Genomic DNA, 12,275 nt, shown 5'->3' with positions numbered 1-12,275 from the left:
CGATCGTATGTTTCTGTGGCCACCACTGGATTGCAGCAAAGTGAATACCGCTAACTGAAAGCACTCTGTTGTAGCCCCAGTGGCGCAATTGGTTAGCGCACGGTACTTATAAGGCAGTAGCCGTGAGCAATGCCGGGGTTGTGAGTTCGAGCCTCACCTGGGGCATACTTTTATTTCTTAGCAGCTGTCTCTGACAGCAACAGGAGGCTAGGTTTGAGATGTATCAGCTATTTGAGTAACATAATTGTGCATTCGAGACGCTAGCTGCGTCTTCCTCGGTAGTATAGTGGTCAGTATCCCCGCCTGTCACGCGGGAGACCGGGGTTCGATTCCCCGCCGGGGAGGCACATCCGATTTTTAATTGCTGCTCTATCACTCGCCGAACTTAGTGTAGGTCGTTTGCGGCTACTAGCACCATATCTCTCGCACACAGGCACCTGTCTACAGCGCATCCTCGGTAGTATAGTGGTTAGTATCCCCGCCTGTCACGCGGGAGACCGGGGTTCGATTCCCCGCCGGGGAGATGCGATTTTTATCTCACAACCCTGTTCGAGTGTTGCGCGTATGTGGGTCGTAAGAGCATTAACTTTGCGATCGTGGAGTGTAGTTGGCGCAAAATCTTAAAAAATGCTACAACTTAGGAAGTGGTTCTCGCATTCTTCACATTTCAGAACTGCGGGGTATGCTGTTAACGCTGTATCAAAGCACCCCAGCCGACGCTGTGGGCGTAATAATCGAGCTCGGCACAGTCCGCAAAAGAAATAATTTTAGCAGAGCGTGGTTTCGATCCACGGACCTCTGGGTTATGGGCCCAGCACGCTTCCACTGCGCCACTCTGCTGCCTGGGGTTGCGCCGGCTCTTCGCCACGTGACGTGGGACACTTGGAAAGTGTTGTCTGCGTCGCTTTCACACGCCTGTATTTAATTGCGTATCATCTCCTACAGCTCTCAGCTTGACTTGTCTCGACTTTGCTCGACTGACGCTACGCTGACGCTTGCAGGCAGCGATATTTACCACGATCGACTCGACATGCAGCTGCGAGATGCACAGGAGCAACAAAGCACTCCACGGTGCGGCGACATACGAAATCCACTGCCCAGCTACGCGTCGGCAACTAACAAAACGCCGACCCTGCCAGGATTCGAACCTGGAATCTTCTGATCCGTAGTCAGACGCGTTATCCGTTGCGCCACAGGGCCAGTGGCAGCATTTCTTTCTACGAGACAAGTGCAATTCGCTAAGAAACGTGTTCTCCATGGCTGAGCAAGCTCCCAAGGAAGGTACCTTTCGTGCAGCTGCGTGGCCGCAGTGCGCCTGCAGAGCTTAGAGCTTGCCACGCATCTGCTCTCGCTGTTCGACAGGTAGCAGAAGGCAAGGCGCGCGTTTTCCCACGTTTTCTCGACGACGAGAGCCGGTTGATGTGCATGTAAGCGTAGCATATGAAACAAGAATAGCACGAAGCATTGGTAGTCAGGTGCCAAAGTCGCAGTATGGCATCAGGTGGCGATCGTATGTTTCTGTGGCCACCACTGGATTGCAGCAAAGTGAATACCGCTAACTGAAAGCACTCTGTTGTAGCCCCAGTGGCGCAATTGGTTAGCGCACGGTACTTATAAGGCAGTAGCCGTGAGCAATGCCGGGGTTGTGAGTTCGAGCCTCACCTGGGGCATACTTTTATTTCTTAGCAGCTGTCTCTGACAGCAACAGGAGGCTAGGTTTGAGATGTATCAGCTATTTGAGTAACATAATTGTGCATTCGAGACGCTAGCTGCGTCTTCCTCGGTAGTATAGTGGTCAGTATCCCCGCCTGTCACGCGGGAGACCGGGGTTCGATTCCCCGCCGGGGAGGCACATCCGATTTTTAATTGCTGCTCTATCACTCGCCGAACTTAGTGTAGGTCGTTTGCGGCTACTAGCACCATATCTCTCGCACACAGGCACCTGTCTACAGCGCATCCTCGGTAGTATAGTGGTTAGTATCCCCGCCTGTCACGCGGGAGACCGGGGTTCGATTCCCCGCCGGGGAGATGCGATTTTTATCTCACAACCCTGTTCGAGTGTTGCGCGTATGTGGGTCGTAAGAGCATTAACTTTGCGATCGTGGAGTGTAGTTGGCGCAAAATCTTAAAAAATGCTACAACTTAGGAAGTGGTTCTCGCATTCTTCACATTTCAGAACTGCGGGGTATGCTGTTAACGCTGTATCAAAGCACCCCAGCCGACGCTGTGGGCGTAATAATCGAGCTCGGCACAGTCCGCAAAAGAAATAATTTTAGCAGAGCGTGGTTTCGATCCACGGACCTCTGGGTTATGGGCCCAGCACGCTTCCACTGCGCCACTCTGCTGCCTGGGGTTGCGCCGGCTCTTCGCCACGTGACGTGGGACACTTGGAAAGTGTTGTCTGCGTCGCTTTCACACGCCTGTATTTAATTGCGTATCATCTCCTACAGCTCTCAGCTTGACTTGTCTCGACTTTGCTCGACTGACGCTACGCTGACGCTTGCAGGCAGCGATATTTACCACGATCGACTCGACATGCAGCTGCGAGATGCACAGGAGCAACAAAGCACTCCACGGTGCGGCGACATACGAAATCCACTGCCCAGCTACGCGTCGGCAACTAACAAAACGCCGACCCTGCCAGGATTCGAACCTGGAATCTTCTGATCCGTAGTCAGACGCGTTATCCGTTGCGCCACAGGGCCAGTGGCAGCATTTCTTTCTACGAGACAAGTGCAATTCGCTAAGAAACGTGTTCTCCATGGCTGAGCAAGCTCCCAAGGAAGGTACCTTTCGTGCAGCTGCGTGGCCGCAGTGCGCCTGCAGAGCTTAGAGCTTGCCACGCATCTGCTCTCGCTGTTCGACAGGTAGCAGAAGGCAAGGCGCGCGTTTTCCCACGTTTTCTCGACGACGAGAGCCGGTTGATGTGCATGTAAGCGTAGCATATGAAACAAGAATAGCACGAAGCATTGGTAGTCAGGTGCCAAAGTCGCAGTATGGCATCAGGTGGCGATCGTATGTTTCTGTGGCCACCACTGGATTGCAGCAAAGTGAATACCGCTAACTGAAAGCACTCTGTTGTAGCCCCAGTGGCGCAATTGGTTAGCGCACGGTACTTATAAGGCAGTAGCCGTGAGCAATGCCGGGGTTGTGAGTTCGAGCCTCACCTGGGGCATACTTTTATTTCTTAGCAGCTGTCTCTGACAGCAACAGGAGGCTAGGTTTGAGATGTATCAGCTATTTGAGTAACATAATTGTGCATTCGAGACGCTAGCTGCGTCTTCCTCGGTAGTATAGTGGTCAGTATCCCCGCCTGTCACGCGGGAGACCGGGGTTCGATTCCCCGCCGGGGAGGCACATCCGATTTTTAATTGCTGCTCTATCACTCGCCGAACTTAGTGTAGGTCGTTTGCGGCTACTAGCACCATATCTCTCGCACACAGGCACCTGTCTACAGCGCATCCTCGGTAGTATAGTGGTTAGTATCCCCGCCTGTCACGCGGGAGACCGGGGTTCGATTCCCCGCCGGGGAGATGCGATTTTTATCTCACAACCCTGTTCGAGTGTTGCGCGTATGTGGGTCGTAAGAGCATTAACTTTGCGATCGTGGAGTGTAGTTGGCGCAAAATCTTAAAAAATGCTACAACTTAGGAAGTGGTTCTCGCATTCTTCACATTTCAGAACTGCGGGGTATGCTGTTAACGCTGTATCAAAGCACCCCAGCCGACGCTGTGGGCGTAATAATCGAGCTCGGCACAGTCCGCAAAAGAAATAATTTTAGCAGAGCGTGGTTTCGATCCACGGACCTCTGGGTTATGGGCCCAGCACGCTTCCACTGCGCCACTCTGCTGCCTGGGGTTGCGCCGGCTCTTCGCCACGTGACGTGGGACACTTGGAAAGTGTTGTCTGCGTCGCTTTCACACGCCTGTATTTAATTGCGTATCATCTCCTACAGCTCTCAGCTTGACTTGTCTCGACTTTGCTCGACTGACGCTACGCTGACGCTTGCAGGCAGCGATATTTACCACGATCGACTCGACATGCAGCTGCGAGATGCACAGGAGCAACAAAGCACTCCACGGTGCGGCGACATACGAAATCCACTGCCCAGCTACGCGTCGGCAACTAACAAAACGCCGACCCTGCCAGGATTCGAACCTGGAATCTTCTGATCCGTAGTCAGACGCGTTATCCGTTGCGCCACAGGGCCAGTGGCAGCATTTCTTTCTACGAGACAAGTGCAATTCGCTAAGAAACGTGTTCTCCATGGCTGAGCAAGCTCCCAAGGAAGGTACCTTTCGTGCAGCTGCGTGGCCGCAGTGCGCCTGCAGAGCTTAGAGCTTGCCACGCATCTGCTCTCGCTGTTCGACAGGTAGCAGAAGGCAAGGCGCGCGTTTTCCCACGTTTTCTCGACGACGAGAGCCGGTTGATGTGCATGTAAGCGTAGCATATGAAACAAGAATAGCACGAAGCATTGGTAGTCAGGTGCCAAAGTCGCAGTATGGCATCAGGTGGCGATCGTATGTTTCTGTGGCCACCACTGGATTGCAGCAAAGTGAATACCGCTAACTGAGAGCACTCTGTTGTAGCCCCAGTGGCGCAATTGGTTAGCGCACGGTACTTATAAGGCAGTAGCCGTGAGCAATGCCGGGGTTGTGAGTTCGAGCCTCACCTGGGGCATACTTTTATTTCTTAGCAGCTGTCTCTGACAGCAACAGGAGGCTAGGTTTGAGATGTATCAGCTATTTGAGTAACATAATTGTGCATTCGAGACGCTAGCTGCGTCTTCCTCGGTAGTATAGTGGTTAGTATCCCCGCCTGTCACGCGGGAGACCGGGGTTCGATTCCCCGCCGGGGAGGCACATCCGATTTTTAATTGCTGCTCTATCACTCGCCGAACTTAGTGTAGGTCGTTTGCGGCTACTAGCACCATATCTCTCGCACACAGGCACCTGTCTACAGCGCATCCTCGGTAGTATAGTGGTTAGTATCCCCGCCTGTCACGCGGGAGACCGGGGTTCGATTCCCCGCCGGGGAGATGCGATTTTTATCTCACAACCCTGTTCGAGTGTTGCGCGTATGTGGGTCGTAAGAGCATTAACTTTGCGATCGTGGAGTGTAGTTGGCGCAAAATCTTAAAAAATGCTACAACTTAGGAAGTGGTTCTCGCATTCTTCACATTTCAGAACTGCGGGGTATGCTGTTAACGCTGTATCAAAGCACCCCAGCCGACGCTGTGGGCGTAATAATCGAGCTCGGCACAGTCCGCAAAAGAAATAATTTTAGCAGAGCGTGGTTTCGATCCACGGACCTCTGGGTTATGGGCCCAGCACGCTTCCACTGCGCCACTCTGCTGCCTGGGGTTGCGCCGGCTCTTCGCCACGTGACGTGGGACACTTGGAAAGTGTTGTCTGCGTCGCTTTCACACGCCTGTATTTAATTGCGTATCATCTCCTACAGCTCTCAGCTTGACTTGTCTCGACTTTGCTCGACTGACGCTACGCTGACGCTTGCAGGCAGCGATATTTACCACGATCGACTCGACATGCAGCTGCGAGATGCACAGGAGCAACAAAGCACTCCACGGTGCGGCGACATACGAAATCCACTGCCCAGCTACGCGTCGGCAACTAACAAAACGCCGACCCTGCTAGGATTCGAACCTGGAATCTTCTGATCCGTAGTCAGACGCGTTATCCGTTGCGCCACAGGGCCAGTGGCAGCATTTCTTTCTACGAGACAAGTGCAATTCGCTAAGAAACGTGTTCTCCATGGCTGAGCAAGCTCCCAAGGAAGGTACCTTTCGTGCAGCTGCGTGGCCGCAGTGCGCCTGCAGAGCTTAGAGCTTGCCACGCATCTGCTCTCGCTGTTCGACAGGTAGCAGAAGGCAAGGCGCGCGTTTTCCCACGTTTTCTCGACGACGAGAGCCGGTTGATGTGCATGTAAGCGTAGCATATGAAACAAGAATAGCACGAAGCATTGGTAGTCAGGTGCCAAAGTCGCAGTATGGCATCAGGTGGCGATCGTATGTTTCTGTGGCCACCACTGGATTGCAGCAAAGTGAATACCGCTAACTGAGAGCACTCTGTTGTAGCCCCAGTGGCGCAATTGGTTAGCGCACGGTACTTATAAGGCAGTAGCCGTGAGCAATGCCGGGGTTGTGAGTTCGAGCCTCACCTGGGGCATACTTTTATTTCTTAGCAGCTGTCTCTGACAGCAACAGGAGGCTAGGTTTGAGATGTATCAGCTATTTGAGTAACATAATTGTGCATTCGAGACGCTAGCTGCGTCTTCCTCGGTAGTATAGTGGTTAGTATCCCCGCCTGTCACGCGGGAGACCGGGGTTCGATTCCCCGCCGGGGAGGCACATCCGATTTTTAATTGCTGCTCTATCACTCGCCGAACTTAGTGTAGGTCGTTTGCGGCTACTAGCACCATATCTCTCGCACACAGGCACCTGTCTACAGCGCATCCTCGGTAGTATAGTGGTTAGTATCCCCGCCTGTCACGCGGGAGACCGGGGTTCGATTCCCCGCCGGGGAGATGCGATTTTTATCTCACAACCCTGTTCGAGTGTTGCGCGTATGTGGGTCGTAAGAGCATTAACTTTGCGATCGTGGAGTGTAGTTGGCGCAAAATCTTAAAAAATGCTACAACTTAGGAAGTGGTTCTCGCATTCTTCACATTTCAGAACTGCGGGGTATGCTGTTAACGCTGTATCAAAGCACCCCAGCCGACGCTGTGGGCGTAATAATCGAGCTCGGCACAGTCCGCAAAAGAAATAATTTTAGCAGAGCGTGGTTTCGATCCACGGACCTCTGGGTTATGGGCCCAGCACGCTTCCACTGCGCCACTCTGCTGCCTGGGGTTGCGCCGGCTCTTCGCCACGTGACGTGGGACACTTGGAAAGTGTTGTCTGCGTCGCTTTCACACGCCTGTATTTAATTGCGTATCATCTCCTACAGCTCTCAGCTTGACTTGTCTCGACTTTGCTCGACTGACGCTACGCTGACGCTTGCAGGCAGCGATATTTACCACGATCGACTCGACATGCAGCTGCGAGATGCACAGGAGCAACAAAGCACTCCACGGTGCGGCGACATACGAAATCCACTGCCCAGCTACGCGTCGGCAACTAACAAAACGCCGACCCTGCCAGGATTCGAACCTGGAATCTTCTGATCCGTAGTCAGACGCGTTATCCGTTGCGCCACAGGGCCAGTGGCAGCATTTCTTTCTACGAGACAAGTGCAATTCGCTAAGAAACGTGTTCTCCATGGCTGAGCAAGCTCCCAAGGAAGGTACCTTTCGTGCAGCTGCGTGGCCGCAGTGCGCCTGCAGAGCTTAGAGCTTGCCACGCATCTGCTCTCGCTGTTCGACAGGTAGCAGAAGGCAAGGCGCGCGTTTTCCCACGTTTTCTCGACGACGAGAGCCGGTTGATGTGCATGTAAGCGTAGCATATGAAACAAGAATAGCACGAAGCATTGGTAGTCAGGTGCCAAAGTCGCAGTATGGCATCAGGTGGCGATCGTATGTTTCTGTGGCCACCACTGGATTGCAGCAAAGTGAATACCGCTAACTGAGAGCACTCTGTTGTAGCCCCAGTGGCGCAATTGGTTAGCGCACGGTACTTATAAGGCAGTAGCCGTGAGCAATGCCGGGGTTGTGAGTTCGAGCCTCACCTGGGGCATACTTTTATTTCTTAGCAGCTGTCTCTGACAGCAACAGGAGGCTAGGTTTGAGATGTATCAGCTATTTGAGTAACATAATTGTGCATTCGAGACGCTAGCTGCGTCTTCCTCGGTAGTATAGTGGTCAGTATCCCCGCCTGTCACGCGGGAGACCGGGGTTCGATTCCCCGCCGGGGAGGCACATCCGATTTTTAATTGCTGCTCTATCACTCGCCGAACTTAGTGTAGGTCGTTTGCGGCTACTAGCACCATATCTCTCGCACACAGGCACCTGTCTACAGCGCATCCTCGGTAGTATAGTGGTTAGTATCCCCGCCTGTCACGCGGGAGACCGGGGTTCGATTCCCCGCCGGGGAGATGCGATTTTTATCTCACAACCCTGTTCGAGTGTTGCGCGTATGTGGGTCGTAAGAGCATTAACTTTGCGATCGTGGAGTGTAGTTGGCGCAAAATCTTAAAAAATGCTACAACTTAGGAAGTGGTTCTCGCATTCTTCACATTTCAGAACTGCGGGGTATGCTGTTAACGCTGTATCAAAGCACCCCAGCCGACGCTGTGGGCGTAATAATCGAGCTCGGCACAGTCCGCAAAAGAAATAATTTTAGCAGAGCGTGGTTTCGATCCACGGACCTCTGGGTTATGGGCCCAGCACGCTTCCACTGCGCCACTCTGCTGCCTGGGGTTGCGCCGGCTCTTCGCCACGTGACGTGGGACACTTGGAAAGTGTTGTCTGCGTCGCTTTCACACGCCTGTATTTAATTGCGTATCATCTCCTACAGCTCTCAGCTTGACTTGTCTCGACTTTGCTCGACTGACGCTACGCTGACGCTTGCAGGCAGCGATATTTACCACGATCGACTCGACATGCAGCTGCGAGATGCACAGGAGCAACAAAGCACTCCACGGTGCGGCGACATACGAAATCCACTGCCCAGCTACGCGTCGGCAACTAACAAAACGCCGACCCTGCCAGGATTCGAACCTGGAATCTTCTGATCCGTAGTCAGACGCGTTATCCGTTGCGCCACAGGGCCAGTGGCAGCATTTCTTTCTACGAGACAAGTGCAATTCGCTAAGAAACGTGTTCTCCATGGCTGAGCAAGCTCCCAAGGAAGGTACCTTTCGTGCAGCTGCGTGGCCGCAGTGCGCCTGCAGAGCTTAGAGCTTGCCACGCATCTGCTCTCGCTGTTCGACAGGTAGCAGAAGGCAAGGCGCGCGTTTTCCCACGTTTTCTCGACGACGAGAGCCGGTTGATGTGCATGTAAGCGTAGCATATGAAACAAGAATAGCACGAAGCATTGGTAGTCAGGTGCCAAAGTCGCAGTATGGCATCAGGTGGCGATCGTATGTTTCTGTGGCCACCACTGGATTGCAGCAAAGTGAATACCGCTAACTGAAAGCACTCTGTTGTAGCCCCAGTGGCGCAATTGGTTAGCGCACGGTACTTATAAGGCAGTAGCCGTGAGCAATGCCGGGGTTGTGAGTTCGAGCCTCACCTGGGGCATACTTTTATTTCTTAGCAGCTGTCTCTGACAGCAACAGGAGGCTAGGTTTGAGATGTATCAGCTATTTGAGTAACATAATTGTGCATTCGAGACGCTAGCTGCGTCTTCCTCGGTAGTATAGTGGTCAGTATCCCCGCCTGTCACGCGGGAGACCGGGGTTCGATTCCCCGCCGGGGAGGCACATCCGATTTTTAATTGCTGCTCTATCACTCGCCGAACTTAGTGTAGGTCGTTTGCGGCTACTAGCACCATATCTCTCGCACACAGGCACCTGTCTACAGCGCATCCTCGGTAGTATAGTGGTTAGTATCCCCGCCTGTCACGCGGGAGACCGGGGTTCGATTCCCCGCCGGGGAGATGCGATTTTTATCTCACAACCCTGTTCGAGTGTTGCGCGTATGTGGGTCGTAAGAGCATTAACTTTGCGATCGTGGAGTGTAGTTGGCGCAAAATCTTAAAAAATGCTACAACTTAGGAAGTGGTTCTCGCATTCTTCACATTTCAGAACTGCGGGGTATGCTGTTAACGCTGTATCAAAGCACCCCAGCCGACGCTGTGGGCGTAATAATCGAGCTCGGCACAGTCCGCAAAAGAAATAATTTTAGCAGAGCGTGGTTTCGATCCACGGACCTCTGGGTTATGGGCCCAGCACGCTTCCACTGCGCCACTCTGCTGCCTGGGGTTGCGCCGGCTCTTCGCCACGTGACGTGGGACACTTGGAAAGTGTTGTCTGCGTCGCTTTCACACGCCTGTATTTAATTGCGTATCATCTCCTACAGCTCTCAGCTTGACTTGTCTCGACTTTGCTCGACTGACGCTACGCTGACGCTTGCAGGCAGCGATATTTACCACGATCGACTCGACATGCAGCTGCGAGATGCACAGGAGCAACAAAGCACTCCACGGTGCGGCGACATACGAAATCCACTGCCCAGCTACGCGTCGGCAACTAACAAAACGCCGACCCTGCCAGGATTCGAACCTGGAATCTTCTGATCCGTAGTCAGACGCGTTATCCGTTGCGCCACAGGGCCAGTGGCAGCATTTCTTTCTACGAGACAAGTGCAATTCGCTAAGAAACGTGTTCTCCATGGCTGAGCAAGCTCCCAAGGAAGGTACCTTTCGTGCAGCTGCGTGGCCGCAGTGCGCCTGCAGAGCTTAGAGCTTGCCACGCATCTGCTCTCGCTGTTCGACAGGTAGCAGAAGGCAAGGCGCGCGTTTTCCCACGTTTTCTCGACGACGAGAGCCGGTTGATGTGCATGTAAGCGTAGCATATGAAACAAGAATAGCACGAAGCATTGGTAGTCAGGTGCCAAAGTCGCAGTATGGCATCAGGTGGCGATCGTATGTTTCTGTGGCCACCACTGGATTGCAGCAAAGTGAATACCGCTAACTGAAAGCACTCTGTTGTAGCCCCAGTGGCGCAATTGGTTAGCGCACGGTACTTATAAGGCAGTAGCCGTGAGCAATGCCGGGGTTGTGAGTTCGAGCCTCACCTGGGGCATACTTTTATTTCTTAGCAGCTGTCTCTGACAGCAACAGGAGGCTAGGTTTGAGATGTATCAGCTATTTGAGTAACATAATTGTGCATTCGAGACGCTAGCTGCGTCTTCCTCGGTAGTATAGTGGTCAGTATCCCCGCCTGTCACGCGGGAGACCGGGGTTCGATTCCCCGCCGGGGAGGCACATCCGATTTTTAATTGCTGCTCTATCACTCGCCGAACTTAGTGTAGGTCGTTTGCGGCTACTAGCACCATATCTCTCGCACACAGGCACCTGTCTACAGCGCATCCTCGGTAGTATAGTGGTTAGTATCCCCGCCTGTCACGCGGGAGACCGGGGTTCGATTCCCCGCCGGGGAGATGCGATTTTTATCTCACAACCCTGTTCGAGTGTTGCGCGTATGTGGGTCGTAAGAGCATTAACTTTGCGATCGTGGAGTGTAGTTGGCGCAAAATCTTAAAAAATGCTACAACTTAGGAAGTGGTTCTCGCATTCTTCACATTTCAGAACTGCGGGGTATGCTGTTAACGCTGTATCAAAGCACCCCAGCCGACGCTGTGGGCGTAATAATCGAGCTCGGCACAGTCCGCAAAAGAAATAATTTTAGCAGAGCGTGGTTTCGATCCACGGACCTCTGGGTTATGGGCCCAGCACGCTTCCACTGCGCCACTCTGCTGCCTGGGGTTGCGCCGGCTCTTCGCCACGTGACGTGGGACACTTGGAAAGTGTTGTCTGCGTCGCTTTCACACGCCTGTATTTAATTGCGTATCATCTCCTACAGCTCTCAGCTTGACTTGTCTCGACTTTGCTCGACTGACGCTACGCTGACGCTTGCAGGCAGCGATATTTACCACGATCGACTCGACATGCAGCTGCGAGATGCACAGGAGCAACAAAGCACTCCACGGTGCGGCGACATACGAAATCCACTGCCCAGCTACGCGTCGGCAACTAACAAAACGCCGACCCTGCCAGGATTCGAACCTGGAATCTTCTGATCCGTAGTCAGACGCGTTATCCGTTGCGCCACAGGGCCAGTGGCAGCATTTCTTTCTACGAGACAAGTGCAATTCGCTAAGAAACGTGTTCTCCATGGCTGAGCAAGCTCCCAAGGAAGGTACCTTTCGTGCAGCTGCGTGGCCGCAGTGCGCCTGCAGAGCTTAGAGCTTGCCACGCATCTGCTCTCGCTGTTCGACAGGTAGCAGAAGGCAAGGCGCGCGTTTTCCCACGTTTTCTCGACGACGAGAGCCGGTTGATGTGCATGTAAGCGTAGCATATGAAACAAGAATAGCACGAAGCATTGGTAGTCAGGTGCCAAAGTCGCAGTATGGCATCAGGTGGCGATCGTATGTTTCTGTGGCCACCACTGGATTGCAGCAAAGTGAATACCGCTAACTGAAAGCACTCTGTTGTAGCCCCAGTGGCGCAATTGGTTAGCGCACGGTACTTATAAGGCAGTAGCCGTGAGCAATGCCGGGGTTGTGAGTTCGAGCCTCACCTGGGGCATACTTTTATTTCTTAGCAGCTGTCTCTGACAGCAACAGGAGGCTAGGTTTGAGATGTATCAGCTATTTGA

The 12,275-nt window shown here is 53.2% G+C and overlaps 33 non-coding genes across 33 annotated transcripts; 25 read left to right on the top strand and 8 right to left on the bottom strand.

The window, feature by feature from the left end:
• Positions 1–73: 73 nt before the first annotated feature.
• Positions 74–165, top strand: Trnai-uau. Its single transcript is given in 2 exon segments — positions 74–111; positions 130–165. It is a non-coding gene; the product is annotated as a tRNA-Ile (tRNA).
• Positions 166–272: 107 nt separating this feature from the next.
• On the top strand, positions 273–344 carry Trnad-guc. Its single transcript has one exon. It is a non-coding gene; the product is annotated as a tRNA-Asp (tRNA).
• Positions 345–451: 107 nt separating this feature from the next.
• Trnad-guc lies at positions 452–523 on the top strand. The gene has a single exon. It is a non-coding gene; the product is annotated as a tRNA-Asp (tRNA).
• A 604-nt stretch (positions 524–1,127) lies between these two features.
• Trnar-acg lies at positions 1,128–1,200 on the bottom strand. The gene has a single exon. It is a non-coding gene; the product is annotated as a tRNA-Arg (tRNA).
• Positions 1,201–1,578: 378 nt separating this feature from the next.
• Trnai-uau lies at positions 1,579–1,670 on the top strand. Its single transcript is given in 2 exon segments — positions 1,579–1,616; positions 1,635–1,670. It is a non-coding gene; the product is annotated as a tRNA-Ile (tRNA).
• Positions 1,671–1,777: 107 nt separating this feature from the next.
• Trnad-guc lies at positions 1,778–1,849 on the top strand. Its single transcript has one exon. It is a non-coding gene; the product is annotated as a tRNA-Asp (tRNA).
• Positions 1,850–1,956: 107 nt separating this feature from the next.
• Trnad-guc lies at positions 1,957–2,028 on the top strand. The gene has a single exon. It is a non-coding gene; the product is annotated as a tRNA-Asp (tRNA).
• Positions 2,029–2,632: 604 nt separating this feature from the next.
• On the bottom strand, positions 2,633–2,705 carry Trnar-acg. The gene has a single exon. It is a non-coding gene; the product is annotated as a tRNA-Arg (tRNA).
• Positions 2,706–3,083: 378 nt separating this feature from the next.
• Positions 3,084–3,175, top strand: Trnai-uau. The gene is given in 2 exon segments: positions 3,084–3,121; positions 3,140–3,175. It is a non-coding gene; the product is annotated as a tRNA-Ile (tRNA).
• Positions 3,176–3,282: 107 nt separating this feature from the next.
• Positions 3,283–3,354, top strand: Trnad-guc. Its single transcript has one exon. It is a non-coding gene; the product is annotated as a tRNA-Asp (tRNA).
• Positions 3,355–3,461: 107 nt separating this feature from the next.
• On the top strand, positions 3,462–3,533 carry Trnad-guc. Its single transcript has one exon. It is a non-coding gene; the product is annotated as a tRNA-Asp (tRNA).
• Positions 3,534–4,137: 604 nt separating this feature from the next.
• Positions 4,138–4,210, bottom strand: Trnar-acg. Its single transcript has one exon. It is a non-coding gene; the product is annotated as a tRNA-Arg (tRNA).
• A 378-nt stretch (positions 4,211–4,588) lies between these two features.
• On the top strand, positions 4,589–4,680 carry Trnai-uau. The gene is given in 2 exon segments: positions 4,589–4,626; positions 4,645–4,680. It is a non-coding gene; the product is annotated as a tRNA-Ile (tRNA).
• A 107-nt stretch (positions 4,681–4,787) lies between these two features.
• Positions 4,788–4,859, top strand: Trnad-guc. Its single transcript has one exon. It is a non-coding gene; the product is annotated as a tRNA-Asp (tRNA).
• Positions 4,860–4,966: 107 nt separating this feature from the next.
• On the top strand, positions 4,967–5,038 carry Trnad-guc. Its single transcript has one exon. It is a non-coding gene; the product is annotated as a tRNA-Asp (tRNA).
• Positions 5,039–5,642: 604 nt separating this feature from the next.
• On the bottom strand, positions 5,643–5,715 carry Trnar-acg. Its single transcript has one exon. It is a non-coding gene; the product is annotated as a tRNA-Arg (tRNA).
• A 378-nt stretch (positions 5,716–6,093) lies between these two features.
• On the top strand, positions 6,094–6,185 carry Trnai-uau. Its single transcript is given in 2 exon segments — positions 6,094–6,131; positions 6,150–6,185. It is a non-coding gene; the product is annotated as a tRNA-Ile (tRNA).
• Positions 6,186–6,292: 107 nt separating this feature from the next.
• On the top strand, positions 6,293–6,364 carry Trnad-guc. The gene has a single exon. It is a non-coding gene; the product is annotated as a tRNA-Asp (tRNA).
• Positions 6,365–6,471: 107 nt separating this feature from the next.
• On the top strand, positions 6,472–6,543 carry Trnad-guc. Its single transcript has one exon. It is a non-coding gene; the product is annotated as a tRNA-Asp (tRNA).
• A 604-nt stretch (positions 6,544–7,147) lies between these two features.
• Trnar-acg lies at positions 7,148–7,220 on the bottom strand. Its single transcript has one exon. It is a non-coding gene; the product is annotated as a tRNA-Arg (tRNA).
• A 378-nt stretch (positions 7,221–7,598) lies between these two features.
• Positions 7,599–7,690, top strand: Trnai-uau. Its single transcript is given in 2 exon segments — positions 7,599–7,636; positions 7,655–7,690. It is a non-coding gene; the product is annotated as a tRNA-Ile (tRNA).
• Positions 7,691–7,797: 107 nt separating this feature from the next.
• On the top strand, positions 7,798–7,869 carry Trnad-guc. The gene has a single exon. It is a non-coding gene; the product is annotated as a tRNA-Asp (tRNA).
• Positions 7,870–7,976: 107 nt separating this feature from the next.
• Trnad-guc lies at positions 7,977–8,048 on the top strand. Its single transcript has one exon. It is a non-coding gene; the product is annotated as a tRNA-Asp (tRNA).
• Positions 8,049–8,652: 604 nt separating this feature from the next.
• On the bottom strand, positions 8,653–8,725 carry Trnar-acg. Its single transcript has one exon. It is a non-coding gene; the product is annotated as a tRNA-Arg (tRNA).
• Positions 8,726–9,103: 378 nt separating this feature from the next.
• Positions 9,104–9,195, top strand: Trnai-uau. The gene is given in 2 exon segments: positions 9,104–9,141; positions 9,160–9,195. It is a non-coding gene; the product is annotated as a tRNA-Ile (tRNA).
• Positions 9,196–9,302: 107 nt separating this feature from the next.
• Trnad-guc lies at positions 9,303–9,374 on the top strand. The gene has a single exon. It is a non-coding gene; the product is annotated as a tRNA-Asp (tRNA).
• A 107-nt stretch (positions 9,375–9,481) lies between these two features.
• On the top strand, positions 9,482–9,553 carry Trnad-guc. The gene has a single exon. It is a non-coding gene; the product is annotated as a tRNA-Asp (tRNA).
• Positions 9,554–10,157: 604 nt separating this feature from the next.
• Trnar-acg lies at positions 10,158–10,230 on the bottom strand. Its single transcript has one exon. It is a non-coding gene; the product is annotated as a tRNA-Arg (tRNA).
• A 378-nt stretch (positions 10,231–10,608) lies between these two features.
• Positions 10,609–10,700, top strand: Trnai-uau. Its single transcript is given in 2 exon segments — positions 10,609–10,646; positions 10,665–10,700. It is a non-coding gene; the product is annotated as a tRNA-Ile (tRNA).
• Positions 10,701–10,807: 107 nt separating this feature from the next.
• Trnad-guc lies at positions 10,808–10,879 on the top strand. Its single transcript has one exon. It is a non-coding gene; the product is annotated as a tRNA-Asp (tRNA).
• A 107-nt stretch (positions 10,880–10,986) lies between these two features.
• Positions 10,987–11,058, top strand: Trnad-guc. The gene has a single exon. It is a non-coding gene; the product is annotated as a tRNA-Asp (tRNA).
• A 604-nt stretch (positions 11,059–11,662) lies between these two features.
• On the bottom strand, positions 11,663–11,735 carry Trnar-acg. The gene has a single exon. It is a non-coding gene; the product is annotated as a tRNA-Arg (tRNA).
• A 378-nt stretch (positions 11,736–12,113) lies between these two features.
• On the top strand, positions 12,114–12,205 carry Trnai-uau. Its single transcript is given in 2 exon segments — positions 12,114–12,151; positions 12,170–12,205. It is a non-coding gene; the product is annotated as a tRNA-Ile (tRNA).
• The last annotated feature ends 70 nt before the right edge of the window (positions 12,206–12,275 follow it).

Source organism: Schistocerca piceifrons, unplaced genomic scaffold (assembly GCF_021461385.2).
Source record: "Schistocerca piceifrons isolate TAMUIC-IGC-003096 unplaced genomic scaffold, iqSchPice1.1 HiC_scaffold_1069, whole genome shotgun sequence".
In the NCBI taxonomy this organism is placed as follows: Eukaryota; Metazoa; Arthropoda; class Insecta; order Orthoptera; family Acrididae; genus Schistocerca; species Schistocerca piceifrons.
Note: the sequence above shows the minus strand (reverse complement) of the source record. Positions and strands in the feature narration are given on the sequence as shown.